This window comes from Seriola aureovittata, chromosome 9 (genome assembly GCF_021018895.1).
Source record: "Seriola aureovittata isolate HTS-2021-v1 ecotype China chromosome 9, ASM2101889v1, whole genome shotgun sequence".
Lineage (NCBI taxonomy): Eukaryota > Metazoa > Chordata > Actinopteri > Carangiformes > Carangidae > Seriola > Seriola aureovittata.
Genome location: NC_079372.1, coordinates 12,617,735 through 12,640,476, shown reverse-complemented (window position 1 = coordinate 12,640,476; position 22,742 = coordinate 12,617,735). Strand labels below are relative to the sequence as shown.

At 39.1% G+C, this 22,742-nt stretch overlaps 1 protein-coding gene across 1 annotated transcript in view; it reads right to left on the bottom strand.

Annotated features, from left to right (window-relative positions):
- The window catches only part of LOC130174663 (metabotropic glutamate receptor 4-like), a 175,373-nt gene extending 155,260 nt beyond the window's left edge, over positions 1–20,113 (bottom strand). Inside the window, exon 1 of the mRNA XM_056384732.1 lies at positions 19,655–20,113. The gene's annotated coding sequence lies outside the window, so the exon portion shown is untranslated. The remainder of the gene's footprint in view (positions 1–19,654) is intronic.
- Between the last annotated feature and the right edge of the window lie 2,629 nt (positions 20,114–22,742).

Below are 22,742 nucleotides of genomic sequence, written 5' to 3'. Positions count from 1 at the left end.
GGTGGAGACAGACGACAGACGAGCTCGGGCTCACATTGCCCTGTCACCGCTCCCAGCCAACCATTCAAGATGACAAGTGTCACTGTGCCATGCTGATATGTTTCCCAGAAACCACAGCCTGACCGCCTACAGGAATATACTGAACTTCAGTCATTTCTGCAGGCTCTTTATTGTAAAGGTCAGCAGAGACACAAGAATAGACAAGCACTTCGTATCACCCAATACGAACCTCTCTTGTGATATGGTCTACTGTAGCTCTTTATCCAACAACTACAGTATCCTTTGCTTTTGTTTGGATGCTGTATTCACTCTTGATCATTCGATCTCGTATAAAGCTTTTGGGATTCAGAGAGCAAGCGTTTACACTCTCTGCCTCCTCCTTATAACCCTAGGTTCTCTTTCTTGGCACTTATTCGGAGAGAAGAGTTTGGTCCCTCGTGTCAGCTCAACCCCTGGCGACATAAGCCTCATTACATGACCACTGGCAGAAAGTGAAATGTGTGGCATATCTACAATAGCAAAAAAAAAAAAAAACAGCAGATACCACTGCAATGAAGGATAGCCTTTGGTATACCAGGCAGAATATTTAGAAATTACAGCATTCAGTGAGATGTGGTTTAAAACAGCTAGAGATGCTTAAACAGTCATGGCATTCTGACGATGTGACTTAGCTGCACCCTGTCACTTTTGTCTTGCTTGTTTATTTCATTTACTGCAGATGAAAATTAGCCTTTTGGCTAAATCCAGCACATTTACATCACATTGACGTTAACCTTTAAATGGACAAGAACACAGAAATAATGACAAAGTCATTGTTGTTTCACAGACAGATGTTGTTAAGCTTTTATTTTACAATTTGTGTCCTCCAGGATGCATTACCCATTTAGGTAAACCTGTCTTTTACAAATTATGTTGTTGTTGCATTATGTTGTTCGCTTGCAATGTCTTTTTCATTTCATTTTATTTAATTTTCTTCTTTTTTTTCATTTGTTTTTTGAAAGAATGAATGAATTACTAATGGTAGCAGAGACACCAGGAGGTGGTTGGGGTGGACCCTGAGACCAGGGTCTTCATCCAGAGTCCTGTCTGTGTTTGGATTTAGACAACTAAAGTACTTTAGTTAGGGAACGATAGTGGTTTTGGTTAAATGGAAGTAAACACTCTGAAGTCACTGTGACCTTTTCTGTATTAAAACAAACAACAATCTTGCAAAATGCATAAATTAGCATTTCCTCATTATGTCAATAGAAAACATTATAAGGTCACAATTATGATTCCTACAAAACTTATTTTCTGTTGCATATTATATATAAATTTATAGGAGACAGGTTTGATGTAGGGTATGTCTTTGAAAAACATTAATGAAATTAAGAAGTGTATGCAACAACTTATTACTGCTATTAAAATATTTTTATATGTACGACTCAATGTAAATATAAAGCAACTTATGTGACCATGAATAGCAGAAATACTTCAAGCTAACTCAACATTTCATTGGCAGTGGAAAGTACAAAAAGCAGTTCTGGGCATTTTGTCCAGTACCAATGTGAAGCCTCTCTTTGTCACATTTAATGCAGGTCCGCCCATGAAGCACATCCTGCTTCGACCTTTCTCTGAATTTCATCCAGATACAGATTTATCCAAATCCAAAAAGACGGTTCTCACTCTTACTAAATATGTTTATAAGTAATACATATGTAATATGTTCTTCTTACCTATACTTTATGCCTTTATATCCAGTTTTCTGTGCTCCATCCTCTGCCTCATTATGACAGTCATTAGTGGCTCTAGTGATGCTGCTGCTGTAGATAATGTCCTCCCTTTGGCCCACTGCATGAAGTTCACCCTCTCTATCTTTCTGTCTTGATTCCTCATCTGTATCTGATGAAGCATTTGGAGGCGAGACAAATACCTGTTCCTCTCATTGCCCTCAGTATCTGATGAGGGTGACAGAAATTGCCTGAAAAGATTCAAACATTGATAAGTGATAAATTATTTATAATTGATTTACAACTTAGCTTTGAATAAAACTTATTGTTCATCAAAATCTTAATCATTTTCACTATTGACCTATCTGCTGATTACCTTATTGAATAATTGCTTAGTTTGTAAAATGTGAAAAAGATCTAGATTGAAAAGATCTAGTTAATCACAGAGCTGAAGGTAACGTCTTCAAATGTGTTGCTTTGTCTGACTAACAGTCCAAAACCTATAGATATTGTGTTTATAATGATATAAAACAGAGAAAAAAAGCTGAGGATGTTTTTCCATCAAGTGATGTCACTTGAGACACTATAGCATCAGTTGAGGACTACAAGTTTGAAAATGAAAAAAATCCATAAGTTGTGGAGTTAGAGAGAAGTGAGCTTACCAAACCTCTGTAGCCCACTCCTCAACTCTGCAAGAAGCCTGAACGCTTCATCAGCCACTACTAACATAACACACACATACACACAAATATCAGATCAGTTTGCAGTTCGCAGTCGTGATGTGTAATTGTGGGTAATGTAGGCACAAGGTTTTGACAAGAGAGAAAAATGTGGGGAATAAAAAAGAGGATATATCTGGTTTTCCTGCAGCTGCACAAATCCAGCACAGTTACATGAGTGCAATGCAAAATCATTGGGGTGTATTTTTAAGTAACATTGTTGATATGGTGATTTTTATGCAAGACCAATGACATACAAAGAATGGGTTTAACCACTGGTGCAGATACAACTAAAAGACAACAGTATGAGCTTTAGGCTCTGATTTGAACAATTAGCACCCTTTTCATTTGAGAGCAAGACGAAAATATCGGCTCATTTGTTAATTAGCACAGTTACCTCAGAGGACCAGGGCTATTAAATCAAGGTAATTATCAGCCAGTGCCTCATAACAGAGAATGACAAAAAAAAAAAACGAGGTGGTGTGGCCAGTAACCTTGGCAATGGATGAAGCTACAGCCAAGTGTGGATCAGTGGGTGGCTAAACTGTTTTTGGTGAAACCACAAGACCATGAATTGGTAGACAAACACCCACAGACTTTTTTTTTTTTTTTTTTGTTCAGCATCATGCTTGTAAGGTAGCCCCAATCTCATCATCCTATCTGCAGAGTGAAAAGCACCATTGTAGCTCAGCGACATACCTTGAGTAATTGAACTCTTACTAAGAAGGTCAGGCAAAAATAATGATCCTTCCTCTCTTCAGAAAGCAATTTTTAGTCTATAAAGAACCCTTTTTAGCTGCAGCAGATGCATAACAAGAAAAAGCAGTGTTCATAGGGCACCCTGTGATAATGGAATCTGGCTTAATTCAAATACTGTATAATAGAGTCTGAAAAGCACTGAAATGAGGAGAGGGAAGATTTTTCTACCACCACTGTTGACTGAGGTATTCATGAAAGTAATGTGACAAGGACATGAGACGTAACAGGAAATAGATAAGAAAAACAGAACAGTAAGAAGGAAGAGAAGAGGAAGATGACCTTTAAACTGAAAGTATTTTACATCAAAACATCGTCAGATAGTTTGAACTCTTCAGTTCCATTATAACTCTAATTTATTGCCTAACAATATTGGCGAGTGATGCATATAGTCCTCCTGAGGCTCACTCCACTGCTATCTTTCTAAGAGCACTAAGTGTTATTACCCTCGCAGATGAGACCAAAAAAAAAAAATAATGACACAAATCTGGGAAAGACCTTTAAAGTAAAGAACAAAGCAAGGAAAGGGAAGGAGAGTAACAGTGCCATCTTTTCCTTTCCTCAGCTAGGAATTCACACAGGAAGTGTCAATCTGTCAGTGGCTGGATATAATCTTCTACATTGTGACGTATGGGGCGATCATGGTGCCCTGTCACCGGTAGTCCTTGTCGTTGATTAAGGCTTTTCATCCTCCATTGGGCTTTGCCGTGGGCCGCCCGCACTTTGTCTTGTGACATGCGTAATTTCCTCCTCACAGTCTCCCCGTCTTGATAGTGAGCTAATAGAAACTCTCCCCAGATCCACTCCTAATGAAGACAGATCCTCAGATGGCCAAGCAGTCTCATTTATATTACCAGTCTATCAACTTGTTTTAAGTAGATTAGGCATGTTCCGTGCGACAAGGAAAGGGGGGGGGGGGGGGGGTACAACTGTATAAAAATAATTTACAAAGGGATTTTACAGAGCATTATCATCATTTAAGTCATATCACACCACTGCTGAAGGTTTGCTGGATCCCCAGACAATGAGGGGATGAGAGGACTATCAGTGGAGATTGAAAATGTGATCAGACTGTTGTGGATATCGCTGAATGCTGAAGGTTGTCTGGAGTAGATGGGTTAAGGTGGCTGGATGGTTTCATGAATGGATGGTTTCATGAATGCTGCAACTAATAATTATTTTCATTTTTGATTTGTCTGTTATTTGCCTGATTCATCTATAAAATTCAGAAAACTGTTTTGTTTTAATATGCCTATCACAATTTTCCAGATTCCAAAGTAGTTTTGTCTGACTAAGAGTCCAAAACCCGAAGATATTCAGTTTATAATGATATAAATCAGCAAACATTTCAGACAGTGGAACATGCAATTGTTTGGCCTTTTTTTGGACAATCACTCAAACAATAGTGAAAAATAGTTGCCAATAAATTTTCTGTTCATTCATTAACCAACTAATCATTTCAGTTCCAGTGCATATACATGAATTTAGTGTAATTTAGTGAAATAAGAAGGGAACTGACATTCAGATGTGGACTTTCATTTAGCTTTCATTTGAGACTTGGTGTGCGGCATAATTAAAGGAACCCTTTTCTGTAGACTGATGACAAAAAAGCAGCGTGAGAAAATACTGAACTCCAGGAATCTATCAGCAGTTCACATGGATTATGTAGTGTCAGTGGGTGATGTAAAAATATAGACAAAATATAAAGTGAAAATCCTTCACCAGTGACCTCTGAGCTCTGGATGTTGTCCTTTTAGGTTGTATGTTTTCATTACAACAGCGGCTGACCTCAATCTGACTGACATTAGCCTCTAATGATCCTGTGCTTCCCACTCAGTAGGCTCGAGGAAACAGACAACTCTCTCTGGCAGAGCCGCTGCTTTATGGGGCTTGTTAACCAATGTAATCATAAATAATTCAGCTCAACCCTTTGAAAGGTAAATATTTGGGTAAAATAACAGCAGTATGTCTTTAATGTTAATTTCTTAAACATTTTTCTTGTGATGCTATCATGTTAATGAATGCAGACCTGCAGTGTGCCGTTATATAAGAAACTGGAACATGTGATGTATTTATTGATGGTATTTATTTGTGTCCTAAAGAAGTGATTGTAACTAGAAGACATCTGTCAAATATTTTCATGTTTTAAAAAGTTTTTTTATATAGTTGGAGCTAATGTTCTTGATTAATCTGTTAATCGTTTAGTTTATTACTCATGAGAACAAAATGTTCATCACAATCCATCAGAGCTAAAACTGCTATCTACAAATTGCCTGCTTTGTCCAACGGACAATAATAACCAACAAATAGCCATTCCACACTGATACAAAACAGAGAAAAGGAGCAAATCTCTACATTTTGAGAGAAGGAAACCAGAGAATTTTTGGCTTTTTTGCTCAAAAAAATGTCTAAAATTATTAAGTAATTATCAAAATAATTTTCTGCGGATCACCTGAGTCTGTCTACTTTTTATATCTTGCCACTTTAGCAACTTCAAAAATCAGAAACCGTTGAGCTCAAAACAATCATCTAAAAAGTAAACAAATATTGAATACTTAATAAAAACATAAGGACACTGTCTGCCCTCAGTGCTTTAATCATCCCTGGATCGCTGTCAAATTGTGCTGGACTGTGAGCAGCGGGATATTGGATTATTATTTTAAAACGGAAAGCCTCTAGAACTTTCCCATAAATGTTCAATGATCTATGAATTGACAGGATGTGGGAAGTGTTTGACTTCATTCAGATGTTCTTGAAGATGCTCTTCAGTTTGTTTGGCAGGTGTGTGTTGGCCTGACTATCTTTGAATACTGGAAGATGATGATGGTGTAAACAGTATGCTGCATAATGGTCTCACAGTCTTACAACAATCAACAATGAATCCCTTGAGATGCCTTTCCACATCGCTACATTAGACATTTTTTGACAAAATGTAATTAAAAGCTGTCAAATAACAATAATATTAATGATGATGATTATAATGCGTCAACCATATTACTGCTGTGGTACATTCTGGTTACTTACTGTCTAATTTAACTATAAAATAGGGCAATATTACAACAATAGTTTCTATTTCATGTGCCCAGTGATGGAAAAAGTATTTGGATTCTTTACTAGAATTCTGCAGAAAAATGTCCCTTTTGACTGATATATTATTGCATAGTACATTATTAGATTGTTAATACTGATACCTCATTGGAATAACTAGCATTTTGCTGTTGTAACTGGTGGAGGTGGAGAGAATTTTAACTTGAAGCTGTTTAGTTCAGTGCTTTCCATTCTAGGGATTGGGTCTTACAGAGTGAAGAGATAAATCTTGGGGGTCATGAGATATGTAATAGGATAGGAAAGAAGTAAAAACAAAGTTCTGCCACTATAATTTGCATTTGTTAGTATTTTCTCTTGGGGCCTCGAACAGTCATTTAAATGAAACTGTCTGAGAAGTTTAGAGGGGGAATGTTTCTTTGGTGGATCTGATAACAACTCATAAACATCTGAAACATGCCAATGGACCCCAACCAGACACTTTGTTTTTTTTAAAAGGTCACAAGCTAAGAAGGTTGGAGATGACAGTGTTACACTTCAGCAATGCATTTTTTATTTCATGTAAAATCTTAATCTGAATAGTATTTAGTATCTAAAGCTGTTGTGCTGCAGTTGTGTAGAAGTATGAAGCGGCATTCAATGGAAAAACTCTATAACTATAAAGTACATGTACCTCAAAATTATACTTTTAGTACACTACATGAGTAACTCTGTCCTTCCACCACAACATCTACCAACCTACATCAAGTAATGTAGTAAACATTCATATGGAGATTCACCCTCATTAAAACAACTTAATATTTATTCAGTCCTATGTTGGCATTAGCAAATTCTTATTTTTGGTTTGCCAAGTTGTCACATCAGATGATCCAAGCAGCTGGAAAGTTGCAATTTATTTTGTACCTTGTAGGCAAATTCAGTGGTCTAAATTCCAATAAACATCTAAGCTATGCCATTACATGCAGCCTCACCACTCTGGAGATTATCAGAATTCAACCCTGTGGTCATTTGTGTGGAGCGCAACTTTAGAGGAAGTGTGTTGTGTGTTGGACTTGGTGGCTGCTAAACACATTAACATCAAAGAAAAATAAGCAATACACAGACATCAAATGTCAGCCACTGATCTTCACTTGTCACTGCTGCCTTAATTTGAACAGAGATGGCGACCAGACAAGGTTGAAAATTACACAGGATGTAATCTAGGAACTCCTTGAAAAAAAATCCATAAAATGGAAATTCATGATATGACTTCCTGATGAAGCTCCAGCAACGGCTCCTCTCCTGCTCATAATTGAAACAATGCTGCAGGATAGCAGAAGTCAATGGCACTAATGCATAACAGTGCAATGAATGTATGAGGTTTAATAGATCGTGAAAATGGCAGTCTGATGACAGAGATGGAGCATTTCATTAGAAGGCTTGAATCGAGTCTGTACGGGCGGGTGCTACTGCACTCTAATACACCGTGATGAAAGACTGGCTGTCGAGTGCCCACACAGTACACCTGGAAGGATGGCCTTTTGTTCACACGATACCCTTGATTAAAGGTTCTCAGAGCCAGGATTATTTGGATCCTGTTCTAAGTTGGTAAAATACCTGGAATCATTCAGCTGCTGTCTAAAACATCTTTCTCTCTCTCTATCTCACTGTCTACATATACAGTGTATACGTGTGTGTGTGTGTATGTGTGTGCAGGAAAGATGTTTGGGGTAATGTAGAAAGTAAGTCATTACACAGTTTGCTCACTACAAGTTTATTCAACCAAATGCTAACTTCAGCATTCTAACGTGCTAACATGCAGATGTTTAGCAAGTATGATGTTAACCATATTCACCAGCTTGTTACCATGTTCTTGTTAGCATAGTGGGCATCAGGTATTTGGTCAGAAACTATATTATTGGGAAAGATTTTTTTTTTTTGACCTGATGTTGGTGCTAGACGCAGTTTAAGTTTAAGCAATCATCAAACTTTTTTCTGATCCTGAGGGAATATGAGTGTCTGTACCAAATGTTACGGCAATCCATTCAGTAATTGTCAGGATATGTCACTGTGAACCAAAACAATTTCACCTTCACAGTCGTACTGAAGCCAGGGGATCACCAAAGTTGATGTTGATCAGGATGGGAGCTATGAATATCTAGCCAGTTTTTCTCATAGATGCTGACATCTTGTGTTTTTACCGGGTAGGTGAAAGCTATGATTTGCTAAGTCAGGGGATCCCCAAAACAATTAAAACCCGTCCTCTGTGAATCATGAATGTCTGCACAAAATGTACAGGCTATACATCCAGCACTTGTTGAGATATTGCAGTCAGGACCAAAGTGGTGGATCCACCAACGCCCCCATCCCTAGAGCCACGTTATAGCTAAAAACTGGTGCTGATGTGCAGCCAGTTTTTTTTTTTTTGCTAGACAGACTGAACATGCCAGAGCATCTCAAACTACCTAACAGAGGTCTAACACAAAGCTATTCATCTGTTTATTTCACAAACTCATTTATATTGAGATTTACAACACCAGGAGTGGGAGGGGCGTACTCTGGAAGATTGTTTGTTTTGGCAAATATGCATCATGGTGCTTTGGCTAATAGTTCCTGTTCACACTGTACAGGAAAAAAAATAATTTGGATCTATTTAATGGTATGAATTTGATGATTATGAGACCAGATCTGCTGTTCACATCTGTTCAGGGAGCATTATCTGTTCATATCCGATTAATGTATTCATGTTTGGTTACATCCTTACAAAGTAGGTCTGATAAAAGATTCAAAATGCTATCAAAACCTGAATATGTATATGCTCTTAAATACAACACTGCAGCAGCACAAGTTTTTAGCACTACTAAGTGAAAGTATTTACAATATTTGCCTTTCGTGTAGCATTTTTTAATAACGAGGCCATATATTCTCATCATTTACAGCCTATAGTATGTTGGTGGTACAAGTAGAGCTAAATGCTGTGGAACGTCCCAATATATCAAATGCACTCCATGCCATGTACTAATATTTCTCAACATGGATAAGACATCCAGAGAAGAACAGCCTAAGGCATTGTAGCTGTGTGTGTGTGTGTGTGTGTGTGTGTGTGTGTGTGTGTGTGTGTGTGTGTGTGTGTGTGTGTGTGTGTGTGAGAGAGAGAGAGAGAGAGAGAGAGAGAGAGAGAGAGAGAGAGAGAGAGAGAGAGAGAGAGAGAGAGAGAGAGAGAGAGAGAGAGAGAGAGAGAGAGAGAGAGAGAGAGAGAGAGAGAGAGAGAGACATGCTGCCAAGTTATGAAGCAGCCAGGGTCTAGAATAGTGTTTGTATTGACTGTGGAAAGTCAGAGCCCCCATTATAGCCACGCTGTAAACAAAGACATGACATAGTGTGTAAGTCAGACGAGGAGTCTGAGGTATCATGAATCATTAAACAAATATGGCTCACAACAGCTCATTGAAGATGCTCTCCATGCCTCCATTCACACAGCAGAGCTGTAGGAAATACCACGAGTCAGTCATGGATTCACTAAAGCAAACTTTGGCCTAAAAGCAAGTTTTCAAGCATTGGAATAGTATTAAAACAATATATATATTATTTAACATAATTAAAAACAAATTACTTAAGTTCTTTAGCTTCTACAACAGCTTAGACCCTCCTGAAAAACAAACATTTAAATGTATTCAAGAATGTTCTCTGTAATAGAAGAATGTAATACATGCAAATGATTGACCCTGTCTCCGAGAAATTCCATTTATATACTAATTATTTGCCACAACAATGCACTGTGAAAGTTAATGCAGCCCAGATTATCAACATAATAACAGAAATGTTTTTAATGAACATATCTTGACATTTCTTGTACACATTTTTTTATTAGTTTTTCCTCCATCTTTTGTGAACTAGAGCATGATTAACATTTTTATAGTCATAGTTTTTATAGTTTATGCAACCCAAAGTGCCTGGTTAGAGGAAAGATTCAACATTTTGGAGAAATACACTAAGGGGATCGGTACCATTCTTGTTTCTGCACATTAAATACAAAGCTACAACCATCAGCTGCCTAATAAGGTCTGAAAATGGGGAAACAGCTAACCTGGTTCTGTCCAAAGATAACAAAATCCACCTACCAGCAACACTAAAGCACATTAACACATTATATCTTCTTTATTTAATCTGTACATAAAACAGAATGTTTTGTTACCTTTGGCCAGAGCCAGGCTAACTGTTTCCCCCCGTGTCCTGTTCTTATGGTAAGCTAAATTAGCTCTCTGCATGTGGTAGCTAATCTTCTCATCTAACTGTCTGTAAGAAAGTGAATAATTGTATTTTCCAAAATGTCAGTCATCCTATAAGGTTAGGGCTCGATTGTGATCTTGGTTAAATGTTTAAAGAGTATACATAAGGAATTATGTGTTTTCAGTAAACCACCCTCTTTTCCAAACCTCTATCAAACAGCAATTTTACCTAATACAGCCTTAACCAAAACTAAACGCATGTAATGTGAGACTTAGGGTAGGAACCACTGTCTCTGGTGTCCACCCATCATCCACCCCGACCACCTCCCTGCAACTTCTGAGTGGTACAAGAACGTAGCACTTCATGGATTTAAAAAAAAAACAAAAAAAAAACACTGCAATACAACACAAACAGTACAATTAATGCAGCAATTATATTTCCTCCAAAATGTTATTAGGCAATATGGTACATTAACATTATTAGTAGCAGACAGGAGTAAAATGATCAAGTATTTTTGTTTCATCATCATCCTTGTTCTTAAAATTCTCACTACAGGTTGTGTATTTATAAATGCTTCCTTTACTTCCTCCTTCAATGTACTTTTTTTTTTTTTTCTGTTTTAAAGAGATAGTGGTTTTTGCTCAGGCTTCATACCGGATCCACCTATGTGTATCTGCTTGTTTGCAATTTGAGTAAGCGTTTTTAATTCCCCATTTACAGGTGTCAGACATGAAAGCTGGGAGTGGTAGACATGGTTTCCCATATCGCCGCCTCTGCATTTGTAATCAGGACTTGGTGTAAATACAGACATCTCATTACCAGTGAGCTGAAGTGTGGTACTGAGGAAGGGCAAGGGCAATGACAAGGATTCTCTGAGTAATGGGCTCTAACAGATCAGCACACCATTAAGTGGACCTGCGGTGCACGTAGTAGCCCTACAGGCCCATTATAAAGGAAAACACAACCAAGTGAGACAACTGAAGCCTCTAATGGCAGTCTCCCTTTACAATTTAATGTTGTTAAACACAACTCTGTGGATGTTGTTGAGGAGTGCAATATGATTGCGAGGCTAAACTATTGGCAGAAAGTGCAGGACATGCTGAATAAAACATTATCCTGCATGTTTTTATTTTTCGTACTTGATTTATTTTTTGTACATTAATTCCATGTCTTACTTGAGCAATTTGTGCCAGCCAATCACCTGACCCAACTGGCATGCACCCCTGCAAAGTCAATATGTTAATGCATTTTGCTCAGAAACAATGGCATTGTGCTTCCTAGTATTTATCCTAAGCTTCCTCTCTTGCATCGTTCATATTTGATTGTGGAGACTGGAGACTTAGGCAAAACGAGGAGAGAATGGGATTGCAATTAATCACGTCCAGTGTCTGCCAACACTGATACCTATATTGGTCTTTGAATCGGTGTAGGTTATAGGATGAACAGTTTTTGCATCTATCTTCCTTTAAGGCATTGGCAGGCTAATGAGAAAAATCTGATCTGAATGTTGGATCTATAAGCATTCACTGTGGAGCAGAACAGGAGCAAAATAAGATTACTGCTTGGTTCACAATGTTTGTACAGGATTTGCAGTAACTTGCTTTTAAAACCTGTTACATCATAACACTGACAAAATTTTGAATATTCTTGAAAAACTCTTTAAAGACTTAGAATTTGTCTCAACTATCCCATCCTACTGCACACATAATTGAATATTCCCATGTGGCCCTTTGTTTGGTGCCAGCCACTGTGGCGCACAAATTGTGATCAAGGCCAGGAATAGTGCACGGAGAGCTGGGTGGCTGTTGACTGCAGGATTTAGGAACTCGGCTGTGCCTTCCTACTGCTGCTGGCAAGAGATTTCTGCCAGGCGCTGGTGTGCAGAACAAGAACTAATCTGGAGTGGTCTGTTGCAGCTAAAAGGAACTGGCCCTGAAGTCATACATTATGGGAAAAGTGGGGATAATTTCTCCCACTCATTTCTACAATTTTCTGCTGTAGACCTATGTAGCAGATATATACTGAATACGGGTTTCCTATCAAGAGTTGTGTTTTTCATTGCCTACCACAGTTTAATGGATTCTATACAATCTGAATCGTCCAAAACTACTGCTTTATATTACTGATTTGATCAAAACTGTCCTTTTAGAATAAGCAGTGAAACTGTTTCTGTATGTGTTAATACGCATAATTTGCGCACTGCACACTGTGATACACACAAAAGAATTTTACAGCTTTAAACTTTGATTGCACAAAGACTTTATTTTTAAAGCAGTAGTGGGTAGTTTACTAGAGTTAAATCCCTTCAGTCTGAAGTTATTCCCATACATATTCATGAGTAGTGGGCAGGCCTTAACACTGTGATAAAGAAAGTGGGGAAATGCTTCAGCTCACGTATTGGGAATATCAGTGGAAAATCCAGAAGTGTGCCCCTTTGTGACACATGAATCCGTTTTTTTTTTTTTTTTTTAAACATAAAATTAATGGTTGACAGATGATAAATGTCTGAAATCCAGGCAAAATGAAAGTCTATATGCGGCAAATATCTGTGATTAATGACACACCAGACAGTTTCACAACCTCTGGCATCACATGACCTTTTAGGAAATGTGAAGTAGTATTATATTGCCCCTTTCCTGCACAGGTAGCCTGTAAATAATGTAAATTTGCAGTTCAAATCTGCACATCTGCAGTGCATTCAGAAAGTATTCAAACCTGTACACTGTTGCAGCCTTATGCTAAGTTTGCTTAAATTCATTTTTTCCCTCATCAATCTACACTGAACACCCTGTAATGACAAAGTGAAAACAGAATGAGTTAATTCCTGAAAATGTATTGAAAAGGAGAAACTGAGTAGTATTCAGAGCCTTTACTCAGTATAGCGAATACAGCCCCAAGTCTTCTTGGGTATGACACGATAGGCTTTGCACTCCTGGATTTGTAGATTTTCTGCCATTCTTCTCTGCAGAGCCTCTCAAACTCTGGCAGGTTGAATGGGGGCCGGCAGTGGACAGCCATTTTCAGGTCTCACTCTTTCAGGTCTCCAGCTCTGGCTGGGCCACTCAAGAACATTCACAGAGTTGTCACTAAGCCACTCCGGTGTTGTCTTGGCCGGGTGCTGAGGGTCATTGTCCTGTTGCAAAGTGAACCTTCGGCCCGGTCTGAGGTCCTGACCAGGCTTTCATTAAGGATATCACTGTACTTTGCTCTGTTGCACTGCCCTCAACCATGACCAGCCTCCCTGTCCCTGATGCTGAAAAACAACCACACAGCATGATGCTGCTACCACCGTGCTTCATACCATCCAAGGGTATTCAGCAGGTGATAAGCAGTGCCTGGTTTCCTCTCTGGTTTCTGACACTAAGACCAAACAGCTCAATCTTGATTTCATCAAACTGTGAGACTGTGAGAATTTTGTTTCTCAGAGTCTGAGAGTCCTTTAAGTGCTTTTTTGAAAACTTTCACTGTGAAGAGTTATTTTTCTGCCCACTCTGTCATAAGAAGTTTGTTGGAGTGCTACAGTGATGGTTGTCCTTCTGGAAGTTTCTCCCATCTCCCCACAAGATCTCTGGATCTCAGCCAGTGATCATCAGGCTCTTGGTCGCTCTTACTAAGGTCCTGGTTGTTTCAAACTTCTTCCATTTAAGAATTATGGAGGCCACTGTGCCCCAGATCTGTGCCTCGACACAATCCTGTCTCTGCAGACAGTTCCTTTGACCTCATGGCTTGGGTTTTTGCTCTGATGCATTGTTAGCTGTGAAACCTTATATAGACACATGTGTGTCTTTCCAAATCATGTCCAGTCAGCTGAATTTACCACAGGACTCCAATCAAGGTGCAGAAATATCTCAAAGATAATTAAGAGAAATTGGAGCCTCCTGAGCTACATTTCCAGTGTCATGGCAAAGGGACTGAATACATATGTCAATGTGATTTTTCAGTTTTGTTTTTTTTCTGTATTAAGTGTGGATCTCATCTATTGATATACATGCACAAGTTACAAAAAACTAAATAGCCTACCTGTTACAATTAAAATCCCACTATGGTAGGATTATGTCTATTATAAGTAAATTAACTCAAGAAGACCATGTACATAAAGCACATGTTGCTCTGGTGACACATTAATCAATGAGTCCAGCTGTGGAGAAAAAATCGAAAATCAAAGAAAAAACGGCCATTAAATGTGATTGAACCAGAGGAGCTTGAACAAACTGAAAGTGAAACACAGCAAAGTGGCCTCGCCACATTCAGCCCAACAGGTGACCAAATGAAAAGCTTGTATACCTGTAATGCAAGCATTGAAAAGCACCCAAATTAGCTACATTACCTAAATAAATAAAAAACGACAACATCAGTCATTTCAGCAAATCCCCCAAAACAACACATATTTATGCTCATAGGAAGGAAGGAGGAAGTAGTGTTACATTATTATACAGCCACAAGCTCTGCAGAGGGAGGAGGCCATGGTGAATGCATGGGGCAGCAAAACATTGGACTTTAATACCGGAGATTAAAGTTTCCCATTTCATCCTGACAGTTAATATGGGTTTCTTTTAACCTCCCCTGACCGCAACCTCTGGGTTATTAATGTATGATAAAGACAGCCCCCTTAGCAAAGTAGTTATTTTAACCCACACCATGATCTTTTCCTCAACCGAACCAAGTCATTACAGGTTTCCTGCAAATGTATAGTACAGTAGACATAGTCTGACACACCAAATACAGTTCAGTTGTTTTAGATGGCATGTATTTTCCTTTGTTTGATTTCGACGACTTGTTCCAATAATCGAATGAACACCATAACAGGATCTGTATTTTACAGTGGGTGTGTGTATTTAAGCCTATACAAGAGGAGATTTAACGTTAATGTCCACCCAAAGCTGCAGCTATAATGGTCAAATGAGTCTAATGTTCTGGTGGGCTTAATGAATTTAACACAAACACATGCTATCACTGTCAATTCACGAGGAATCAGAGTTATCCTGTACTAAATCATGGCCCAGTTCATTTTGTATCTGCTGAAATGCATACAAACGCCCTTTATTGTTGTCATTTGATCTAAGTTGTTGGTATTTTATGGTGTAAAATCCAGCCGAATCACAAGCTTCCCCTGTGAAATCACACTTAAATGCAACACTAATCAACAAATCTGTCAATTACACAGCAAAACCGACGCCCAAGGAAGAGCAGTATGCCATATTTGGAAACGTTCCTCATCTGTGACGAAACCATTCACAACTGCTCAGACCTGAGCCACTGAGTCAGGAAATAGATGAAGAAATGAATGTGAGGCAAAACCGCAGCTGATGGCAAAACCACCAGCAAAATTATCTTCTGTTTAGTTCAAAATTCATCATTTTGAATTTCCTGCATCCCTTTATCTTATGAAGTAATAAAAATATATTGGGTGATTAAATATGATCATCGTGCTTGAAAATATCTTAACAATGGAAACCAGCAAAAAGAGGAATTAGCTAACATTACAGTCATGTTTCACATAGAAAGAGCTGCTTGTTCACTTCATTACACGACTCTGTACGTTAGACCAAAACTCTGTGAGTTATAACGGATGTGTTCGTGATTTGGCTCCATTATGCTCTTGACTCATTCGAAAGAATTCTGCCTGTCACAAGAGACAGATTGTTTAAAATGTGAGCTGAAGCCAGATTTGCTGAGGACAGCATGTGGCATTATAGCCTTTGATAAGAACAAAGATTAATTCGACATCTTGTCAAATGCGTTTCCTTTATGAGGAACTGTCTTGCTGGGATGGAAAGATTATTTGCTTCATTGTTTGTGTTGTAAATCTTGTAAATTAACCAGACTGCCAGTGGATGTCATCTCTGATTAGTGTCAGCAGGCCTCTAATGAAGATGTTCAACCTGTAGGCGTGTTACAGCTCTCATGCACCGACTCTGTGATAAGAGAGTTTATTTACAGCCCGGCGGTTTTTATACAAGTATCTGAACAGTAAAAAAAAAAAAAAAAAACAAACGTCAGAATGAAAACTTTCAAAGTCCAGAGTCTGCAACAAAACTATTTTACCAGAAGATACATATGGCTGAAATGACTAAGCCTTTAAAAGAACAGAAAGCTTGTTAAAGGATCACAAAGAAAAAGAATCAGCAGTTTAGAGGATAGAATAGGATTGTGTTGTGAGGAATGGATCTGCTGGTGTTTTGGAGATCATCAGACTGTGGTCGGCACAGCAAGGCCACACAGACGGCCCCCTGACAAACAGATGGACAGCCAGGAGGAGGGAGCAGAGAAGGTGATCCAGAGTGTGGACTCACCATGATCATGAAGCAGTGATAAGGAACAACAGAGGAACAGATACCCAAAACACAAAACGTCTGTCTGTCTGTCTGTCTGTCTGTCTGTCCGTCTGTCCATCTGTCCGAACTGCTGGATGCTGGAGACTTCAGCGCTGACGTATGCTCTTGCCTTCAGCTCGATGTGAAAGGAAAAGGAAGAGAAGCCGACAGAGGAGAATGATTTATCCCGCCCTGTTCCTATAATGTCACACTAACTCACAGCAGCATGGAAAATGAATTACAAGAGATGAAGGAAATGACAGTAAACATATCCTGGATGATTTTCTGGGTATAAGGGGAACATTATCAGGTCTGGAACAGATTACAGTACAAGGAAACGAATTTGTATGTAAAGGTTAAAAGTAACAGGCTTTTTGCTGACAGCCAGTCTCTTATTCTGTTTATTGGAGCCTCTCCAAGCTTTGCATCTTAATGAGACGTTTCTTTTTTTTTTTTGTTTCTAGGAGAAAGTTGTTAATGAGGGAAAAATACTGAATACTGTCTTGTGCCATTAGAAACTTACACAATACAGCAGGTACACTCTTGAATGTTCAGGTATTCCCTTCAAGTACTGGAAATTTTAAGGTTTTTTGTGGTGCAAGCTTTTCTTTTTTGAGCTGCCAGCAATACATTTTGCAGTAATTGTTTCTTCCCCTCAACTGGGTCTCTGGGGCAGCACTTCCTCCCAGGCTGCACACAAATCCTACCTCTGATTGGCAGACCCTAAACTGAACTATGGCTCGAACCTTAACCTCAATAACCAAAACCAAACACAGGCATTTAATTGGCGGATCTTGTTGGGGGTGGTGCACAGCTTCAGATAGGGGGGGCTCAGTTCAGGGCAGGAAAAAGGTCATCTCTGTAAATGTTGCGCACCAGGAAATTTTCAGATGGTTCTATTTCTTTCTCAAATGCAGCGTTAGAAGAAGAGTCTGCACTAAAAACACTTTTATACACCTATTAAAAGCAGCAGCAGTAGTGACTGCAAAGCATGAAGAAATAAAATCTAGTAAAAGCAGGATAATTAAATACAAATACGCTCTGATAAAGACCATCAAGTCAAAACATGACAATAAGAGAAGCCAAGAGTGTGTCTCCGTTTTTTTATCAGAACGAGTCGACTGTAACTTATGATTTTGGATTAGCAGCTAAAAGAAGTGCTATTTGACAAACACTTCAGGTTCTGTTCAACACTAGTCACTTAAATAAGTAAATTTGTACAACCAATAATCTGATCATTTTCATTTCTGCCAATATGATAAGAATTGTACAACCCATCTGACTTTATACCAGAACTGGTTTGTCCACTGTGGCACATAAGCTTCTGTGAAGGTTGAGTAAACTGCATCTCTTTTTTCTCCTGGATAATCACTAATGCACACGTACTGTGACTGCTGATGGAGATTTACACTCCAGACAGTGTGAGTCTAATTCTTACTGTGAGAATGAAGGTGTCAATGACTAAAGAAAAGGCAATGTGTTATTGCGGTGAAGCGTTTTGATGGGGCTTTCAAGGCACTTGTAGGACTTCAAGAGATCATTTTGCCTGTTTTTCCAAAAACAATGAAATGCTTAAAATTAAAATTGTCTTGTGAAACATTTCTGTGTAGTAATGGCTATTGGTGTTTAAGGAGAATCTGACTGGTATTTAAAAAGCAACAATGGTTAGAGCTTTCTTTTGAGGGTTGTTGTCTTTTGCTACTATTCAGGTTTCTTTCTCTATTTTGGGGAGAGATTAAATGCAATATTGAATTTGGAGAATATCATCTCAAATCAAATCTTTTCCTCTAATTGAAATCCAGTGAGCCATTTGAGATGTGGATGTAGGATTCGAGAGATCCTGAGGGCTATAGACTGGAACTTAACAAACCTCCAGCAAAACACAGGCTGCCATAAAAATGAAATGAAAAGTGGAGATAGAGCAAATCCTTTGCACCTCTGTCTGGTGCAAAAATCTTGAGATAAATCCTCATATCCCTCAGCATAATGTTCTCTCTTAACACAGAAGACAAGTAAAAGCACATCAATAGAAACATTCTTCAAGAAATAAATAGATCATTTGAATCTTCTAGTGTATAGAAACAAACATCATGAATTCAACAGCCTTACAAACAGGAGCATGAGCAGCATCTCTGACAGTGATACATAATCAAATGAGGCGTCACCAAACCATATGAACCCGCTGGGGTATCATGTCTCACTTGAAAATGATTAAATGCAAAGATGGATCGCCATTGTTTCATACAAACAAGCCAGTAAAAGTGCACAGATTTCAGTGCATCTTAAGAACGGCACCTCCATAGTCTACATCCACTGTCTTAACTGAATCACATGAGTTTAAAATGGATCGTCTGTCTGTATCTGTGCATTGATTAGACCTATAGACTCCTCGGATTTGCTTCTGTGAAGAACAACAGCAAGCCAAGTGGAGCGGAAAAGGAGAGAGGGGCTTGCAGAGGGGGCTCCCATAGATACAGCTGATGAAGGGGTTCATTGTATTGTAAGGTCCCCCCCCCCCCCCCCCCCCCCCCAGCTCTATGAGAACACCAGAAGCCTTTCAGCAAAGGTGATTCATCTGTTGAGCCCACTAAAACAGGACTAAACACGCATACACACCAATGTTCACAAGGAAAGGGGGTTTGTAAAGTCAGCATGATTGATTAAATCAAAAATGCCACCAGAAGCCATGGGCAACATGTTTTATTGTTCATACTTTTTCCTCATATCATGACAGCAAGCTTTTAAACCTCACCAAGTAGCCTGGCAGACAAACACAGTGTCTTATGTGTGCAGCATACTCTCACAGACAGAAGCCACAACACAGCTGCGTAACTCTGATGCATGACTGTCACACCACTCCCGATGCTAATGTGACAGAGTAAAAGACAGGAAGCGCTCTTACCTTTAAATCCTCCCGATACAAGTGAGTCTAAAGTGGTGAAAGTGAACTTCTGCGATCTCTGATGCCGTCCACTCTTTCTCTTTTTTTTCTGTTTCTTCCTGTGTCTTTGTTTGGCCGCGTCAGCTCCAGTCAGCTCTGGACTCGCCTGCTGTTTGAACGCTGCTTGCCAAACCCGCCACACACATCAAATTCAAAAAGAAAGGTGAGGAACGAGGGAGATATGGCAAGTCAAAATGCCAGTACGATTGTTAGGGGTTTTTTTTTTTTTTTTGGGCTGTGAGGGGAATAAAACGCCCCGTGCAGATGTGGTGTTACTCCCAGACGCGATGTTTGAGCCAGTCTCCCGTTTCTCGATCAACTCCGCTGCTCAGACGCTGTCCAGTAGCTGAATGAGACTCCAGGGTTTGCAGAGATTTCCTACTTTTCTTCCTCTCCTGCTTCTTCTGTTTCACTGCACACTTCTTCCCTCCCACTGGCGCAAGACTGAACAATTATCTCTCCTTCTCTCTATTTCATTTTTTTAAAGCGCTGCACATCAGATCCTCACTAAAGGCAAGCCCTGACTGCTGACATTTGTCTCCCCTTTTGTTGTCAGAGATGCTTCAGAGATCACAACCTGCAGTAGTTGAGACTGAACTCTGTCTTCCTCTGTGGCGGGCTCTCACACCCCCTGATATCTGCACTTATAAGGTGACAGAGACTGTACATTGATGCGGGGACACGCGGCTCAAGAAATTAGGCCTATTTGCAGTAACGCACTGACTCATCGCTGCCTCACTGGGCGGTTTAAGCACAATACCAAAGTATGCCTGTGTGTGTGTGTGTGCGCGTGTGTGCCTCTCAGCTCTGAAATCATCACCGTGTGTCAGAGTATGCCTGTTGTATCTGATTGTTTATGGATATGGATGCTGTTAGTCGAGCTTTGACTCAAACAAACCGTGCAGGGAGGACTGTTCTGCAGGTGTAGGTCAGGCAGTCTTCCTCTGAGTGCAGTGTGGTCCACATCCACTGCACAGCACACAAGTATTGAATTTCATTCTTGAGGCGCCGACTAGCGCATCTTTAGCTCCACTGCTTCCGCTCCTTGCTGCTGCTGCTGCTGCTCTCTTTCTCTCTCTCTCTCTCTCTCTCTCTCTCTCTTTCTCTCTCTCTAACTCTCTCTCTAACTCTCTCTCTCTCTCTCTCTCGCTCTCTCTCTCTCTCTCTCTCTCTCTCTCTCTGCCTGTGTGAATACTTGAAGAGTCTTTTAAGTTCTGCAGCAGAACCTGCATCAAAGCAGCTGCTCCCCCGCCGCGCACGCATGTGTTTCAATCACGCGCGCGCCTCACTCCTGACGTTTATGTACTGTTCACCGTTCAATGATCACCTCGGATCATCCCTCGGGTAATTTCGACTCGTTCATTGGAGTCGCTTTTCTTTATATGTTTATCATTACGGGGCTGATTGCAGTTAGGCCTATTGATTCATCGATCTAATCAGTAGCACCGCACTCCTCCAGTAATGAATGAACAGGGCCGATCCAGCTGCTTTCATTTTCAGGCTTCTCTTTAATCTGGGCTCGATTTGTTGCGTTCTTCAGAGCACCACACTGCATCACCAGAAAGTCTTCAAGGTGAAAACAGTGTTACTCTAGCATGTTTTCGCATTTACAAACATATCTGCGCCACTTTCTGACAAAGAGTTAATAAACAGTTACTAGTGGCTTGATTCAAGTTTAATCAATCATTTAATAATAATAGATCACTTATCAGCCATTAATAAGAACAACTTGGTTGCCAGGTTGTGGGAAATCCTCCTCCAGCATGACACATCCTTTTACTTTTTTAGCTATTTCATTTAATAATTAAATGATAACATAAATCATTTCTTAAACTAAAATGCTAAACATCCTCAAATTCCAGCATCTCTGTAATGTGGGGATTTGCTACTTTTCTCTGTTTTACATCATAGTGAATTGATCTGAAGATGTCATTCTCTGCTCTGTGAAATTGTGATAGGCATTTTCACTATTTTCTGATATTCTATAGACCAATGATTAATCTGTTAGTTGAGAAAATAATCGGCAGATTGACCGATTCTAAAGACGATCGTTCATTACAATCATCCAAGCTCTGTGCATTAGTCATGAATTCAGTGGAAACAATAAAACCATTCAGTCTGCAGTTATAGATTTTAGTAAATCATTTAGGAACTAAATTAAACCATCAATTAAAAGTGATTTAATAAACCCTCACTTATTTAATGACTTAATTTATGAGGGGTCGCAAGTTTCTCCCTTTCACTTATCTTCAGTTATTATAACTGTTACAAATGATTAGGCAAACAAAGGCTTCTTACAGTTATCGATAGGTCTGCAGCTGTAAACGTTAATATGTTGTCTATAAATGGATTTTGCTGCGTGAGTTGTTCTTAAATTCAAACTTAATCTTAATCAAACAAAAAAGTCTTTACCAAGTGTAGGTTTATGAATGACTAAATTAAAGTGGGTTGCACCACACAAACTAGTTGTAACCTAAAGATTAGTTGTTACTAAATATTTACACCCCTAACTGCCAGGTGTTGTGTAACTAACTGAACCAACTGATAAAGCTAACGTTAGCTTGAGCCATTTAGACTGAAGAGTAAAAGAGGTCATATGGAGTACAGTCTGACCAGACAAAACTTGGTAAATGTTCTTTAATAATGATGTCAGTCTTCAAAATGTTATATTATTATTAATAACATGACAAATTGTGAAAATAATGTCATTATAGCATATATTTTCCACCAAATATATATCTTCTGGGCCTCTGAAATCTAGTTTGTGATGCTACAGTGACTTCTTGTTTGCATAATTGATTGCTTTTGATTGGGCAAAGCAATAGATGTTTCCTTGCAGCAATTTTACACATTACTAAAGTCTCTACAAGCTATAACACATTTCATAAGTTTTATTGGTGCAAACCAATTTAGCAGCTCACTAGTTTGAAACTAGTTTGTAGTTACTGGGAACTTATGATGAACTTTTTATTCAAACGTAGTGATAGATTTATGAAAAGCTGGTGCAGCACAATCCTAATGTCAGACAGTACATTGGAGAGGTCTTCCT